Here is a 5,793-nt window from a genome sequence, read left to right on the forward strand (position 1 = left end):
CCGTGTGAACTGGGTGACCATAGCAACCATGCTAATTTTTTGGTACGAACAGACAGACAGACAGACACGTAAACTAACAAAGCCAGTTGTAGGAGTGGTTTACACCACTCAAAAAAAGACGGTAAACTATGAGAGATGGTCATGTTTTCTCTTTATGAAGACCGTAATAATGGCGACCGGACCCATTTCACCAGACCCGTTGTGAGCGTGTAATATCAACAGGGATTCTCTTCTGATACAGTATATCGTTACTGTCGGCCAGAAAACTCCTATTCTCTATATTCTAACTTTGTGTTTTGGTAAATTGACGCCCTACTTGATCATACGACAACGTCACACACAGCGTCTTGAACTTGTAGATTTGCTACTTTTTTAACCCATTTTGGGGCGGGAACCCCTTTTGTGTTATGCTTTAGCTATTGAAAAAGCCACTCGGTGGCGCGCTATGAACTTGTAGGTCTGCTATTTTTGAAAAATCAAAGAACGACGGACATAAACGTAGCTTTTTCAGAAAACTGTCAGGATGTAGAAGACATTTTTAGAATCTGCTATTTTTGAAAAATCGAAGAACGACGGACATAGAAAGGTAGCTTTTTCAGAAAACTGCCAGGATGTAGAAGACATTTTTAGAATCTGATCTCAGGCCTAAATGGGTTAATTTGAATCCTGGAAAGTAAGAGTTTTGGATGTATGCTGTTTCCCAGCGACATAGATGGTACAGACTAGTCTAAAAAGAAGCAATGCAGGCTTCAAAGCAAGCACCTTGCTCCTCCAACACCACCACCTCGTCTCTAGATATTGTCATTGACATTAAAGTGATATTTGAAAGAGAGCGACTCCCACTGTTAATTACTGCTCCAGTCATTCCTGCCATCTGAAAGGCTAATGTTCTGCACCCACCCCACCCCCTCACTCCTTCCATTGCATGCATCCCACCCACCGAACCAAACACCCTGACATTTCAACAATCGTCTTGGTATGTTGCCAAAGACGGCAAAAGGGAACACTTTGCTTTTGAACTGCCTCACATCGCTGGTCGCGGTCCAAATGGAGCTGTTGGAGACCGATCAGATGAAATCCAGCCAATGTAAACAGGCAACAGGGTTGCTGTTTAGAATCCATCGTATATTTGTGTTAATTCCGGGAGCAGTGCTATAATAAATGACCCAACGCATTACTGTTACATTATAGCGTGTCCTTTTGATTCAAGGCACAAATCCTTCAGTCCACTGGTCCAGTAGAAAGTAGAAACCCTTGCATAGTTCAAGGTTGAAGGTTGTGCTTTATTGTTACATCTTGTGTACAGGTACATAAGAGTAAAACTTATTTTTGTTTGGCTTCCTTCAGACAATGCAGCAGCAAAAATATAATACGACATCAAAACAGCAAAACACAGCAAACAAAATAGAATATAGAGTGCAAAAAAGAGCAAACAAGAGTAGAAAAAGAGTATCATATGTACATGTGCATGTTTTCCTTGTAGTAGGACAATTATTATTATTATAGTATTATTTTATTATTATTATTATTTTTTTTACTTCACAGTAGACTATGTTCAATAAATATACAACAAAAAAGTTTTAGAGAGGTGCAATTCGAGCTTAATAGTGCGGGGCGAGGGCAAAGGTGCGGGGCAAAGGTTGGGGGGGGGGTGGGGGTGGGGGTCGGGGGGGTGCTAGCGTTTTCCTTTTCCCTGATACGCTTTGGTTTTTAAAAGTTCGTTCATGTATCTGATTGTTCGGGGAAAGTGTAGTGAGTGCATAGTGCATAGTGTAGTGAATCAAGTAGCTATAGCCTACTTCATGTGTTCTTAAGTAGGATCAACTGGAACTGAAGTAGATGTACATACTACAGTGTGCCCTGGAAGTGCAGCACCAATACAGGTTCACTATTTCACACATTAATAGCTATTGGTTAAACTTCTTGAACAAAGGAAATATCAGACCCGTCTGAATAAAAGTGAGTGGTACTGTACTGTACTGTACTGTACTGTACTGTACTGTACTGTACTGTACACTCTCGTGCTCGGACAGACAGACACAGGGACACACAGTTGTCTATAGGAGTGGTTGCACCACTCAAAAAAAAAAAGAATGTTCCCTTGCAAGAACTCATGTGAAGTTGCAATACTGAATTTATCCGTGCCTACCGTTGTCTATAGGATGACCCATAAACATGGCACTGTATAATAATTTAATGAACACATATAGGATATACTGTAACAACTTTAAGCCCAATGTTCTGTTGCCCTCCCGTCCCTCCACTGATCCTGGTGGTGTGTGTGTGTGCCGTGATGCGACCGCTGGCGGCTCCGAGATGTTCAGCCACCGTTAACTGAAAAGTGGAGCTGATCCCTCCCATATCCCTCCTGGACAGAAACTGCCCGTAAAGATCACCGTTTTCCTACTACATGTCAAACACGAGTCGGCTGAACGCTGCAGTGCACAGAGTGTGTGGACTAGGACCCTCGAGAGGCTCTCACTGGTGTATGGGTCCCTTTTATTATTGGGGACTAGGACCCTAGTCTAGAGGCTCTCACTGGTGTATGGGTCCCTTTTATTATTGGGGACTAGGACCCTCTAGACTAGAGGCTCTCACTGGTGTATGGGTCCCTTTTTATTATTGGGGACTAGGACCCTAGTCTAGAGGCTCTCACTGGTGTATGGGTCCCTTTTATTATTGGGGACTAGGACCCTAGTCTAGAGGCTCTCACTGGTGTATGGGTCCCTTTTATTATTGGGGACTAGGACCCTCTAGACTAGAGGCTCTCACTGGTGTATGTTTTATTATTGTCTCCACCAGGCCGAAGGCATTGGGAGAGAGTATGTTTTGCCGTCCGTCCGTCCGTCCGTCCGTCCGTCCGTCCGTCCGTCCGTCCGTCCGTCCTTCCGTCCGTCCGTCCATTACCAGCTAATCTCCGGCACCGTTAACCCATTTAGACCATTCTACAAATGCCTTCTAAATTCGGACAGTTTTCTGAAAAACCCTATGTTTCCATATCAGTGGTTCTCAAACATTTTCATGTCGAGGACCCCCAAGATTATATGTAATTGGCCGCCGACCCCCATCTGAAAATATGTAGTTCCAGGGACCCGCCCCCAGAAGCAAAGATTTGAGTTTAAAAACGTTCGCTCTGAAAGAATATATATATTCAAAGATTTGTGCCACATTTTCACGATTTTTCAAAAATAGCAGACCTACAAGCTCGTAGAGCGGCACTCGGTGCCGCGCGGCACTATGAGCTTGTAGATCTGCTATTTTTCAATAGCTAAAGTATAACGTAATGCTTGAAACACCAAAAGGGGTTCCCGCCCAAAATTGGTTTTAACCCGGTCGATTCCAAACTTTGCGCAAACTTCCTGGATGCCAACGACGAACCTCTGCCCCAAATTCTCCAGAGCGGCCTGTTATAGCGCCACCATGAGGCACATTTTCACATTTTTACCTATAACTACACCGATCCGCGTAAAACGTTGAATGCACACTCCCTAGAGACCAAGGAAAAACCTTTGCCCTGCATTTTTCACATGCCTTTTATAGTTGCGGTATTATTTCAAAACATTAAAAAGAAAAATTCCCCAAAAAGCTAATATTTTCATGAATTCAAAACAAATTCAAAGAGTTTTTCTCCAGTAATTTAAAAAAATGAATAAAAAAACGTTATCTTAAGCCCAATTTTGGATAAAATAGCCAATCTAGATGTGTTGTGATCTTGAAGGTTTTTGAGGGGCGCTAGGCCCTCCTATATCCAGGTTTTAGTGTTTGTGCACAAACTGTGTCCTACACAAACATTAAATTCCCATTGACAATGAATGGTAAGGGGTTGACACTATGCCAGTCTAACCAGTGATCCCACACAGGGGTAAGGGGTTGACACTATGCCAGTCTAACCAGTGATCCCACACAGGGGTAAGGGGTTGACACTATGCCAGTCTAACCACCGATCCCACACAGGGGTAAGGGGTTGACACTATGCCAGTCTAACCACCGATCCCACACAGGGGTAAGGGGTTGACACTATGCCAGTCTAACCAGTGATCCCACACAGGGGTAAGGGGTCGACACTATGCCAGTCTAACCAGTGATCCCACACAGGGGTAAGGGGTTGACACTATGCCAGTCTAACCAGTGCTCCCACACAGGGGTAAGGGGTCGACACTATGCCAGTCTAACCAGTGATCTCACACAGGGGTAAGGGGTTGACACTATGCCAGTCTAACCAGTGATCCCACACAGGGGTAAGGGGTTGACACTATGCCAGTCTAACCACCGATCCCACACAGGGGTAAGGGGTTGACACTATGGCAGGTAAATAACACACACACATTTCATATATACTCTAAGGTCGCAGCGCGAGTGTAAGATCAGTCATTACGACGGCACCAAGGCCCTACAAAATACATTTTCTAAAATCTTATGATTTTAACCCTAACCTCAGTCTTAACCTCATATGAGTCTTAACCGTAAGTCCCCTGACCTCATATCAGTCTTAACCGTAAGTCCCCTGACCTCATATCAGTCTTAACCGGTCACGTAAGTCCCCTAACCTCATATCAGTCTTAACCGTAAGTCCCCTAACCTCATATCAGTCTTAACCGTAAGTCCCCTAACCTCATATCAGTCTTAACCGTAAGTCCCCTAACCTCATATCAGTCTTAACCGTAAGTCCCCTGACCTCATATCAGTCTTAACCATAAGTCCCCTGACCTCATATCAGTCTTAACCATAAGTCCCCTGACCTCATATCAGTCTTAACCATAAGTCCCCTAACCTCATATCAGTCTTAACCATAAGTCCCCTGACCTCATATCAGTCTTAACCGTAAGTCCCCTAACCTCATATCAGTCTTAACCGTAAGTCCCCTAACCTCATATCAGTCTTAACCATAAGTCCCCTGACCTCATATCAGTCTTAACCATAAGTCCCCTAACCTCATATCAGTCTTAACCGTAAGTCCCCTAACCTCATATCAGTCTTAACCGTAAGTCCCCTAACCTCATATCAGTCTTAACCGTAAGTCCCCTAACCTCATATCAGTCTTAACCGTAAGTCCCCTAACCTCATATCAGTCTTAACCATAAGTCCCCTAACCTCATATCAGTCTTAACCATAAGTCCCCTGACCTCATATCAGTCTTAACCATAAGTCCCCTGACCTCATATCAGTCTTAACCGTAAGTCCCCTAACCTCATATCAGTCTTAACCATAAGTCCCCTGACCTCATATCAGTCTTAACCATAAGTCCCCTGACCTCATATCAGTCTTAACCGTAAGTCCCCTAACCTCATATCAGTCTTAACCATAAGTCCCCTGACCTCATATCAGTCTTAACCGTAAGTCCCCTAACCTCATATCAGTCTTAACCGTAAGTCCCCTAACCTCATATCAGTCTTAACCGTAAGTCCCCTAACCTCATATCAGTCTTAACCGTAAGTCCCCTAACCTCATATCAGTCTTAACCGTAAGTCCCCTAACCTCATATCAGTCTTAACCGTAAGTCCCCTGACCTCATATCAGTCTTAACCGGCCACGTTGTTTCCTCATGGCAGACAGTACGCTCCAGCACGCAGTGGGTCGATTGCATCGTCGTGATTATTAAGTATCCTACTGGTGATTATCGGTGGATAACATTCGAGGCGGGCGATCAAATGACTATATATGGTAGACCAACAAGCATCGGCTTCATGGATTGGCCAAGCGTGCCATGACGTCTGTGCCCCTGTACCAATAAAAGTGGTGGCCGCCCACAGACCGCCCCGTCCGTTCCCCCACAGAGTGTGTTTGACGTGGAGG

The sequence above is a fragment of the Electrona antarctica genome (genome assembly GCF_951216825.1).
Source record: "Electrona antarctica genome assembly, chromosome: 1".
Lineage (NCBI taxonomy): Eukaryota > Metazoa > Chordata > Actinopteri > Myctophiformes > Myctophidae > Electrona > Electrona antarctica.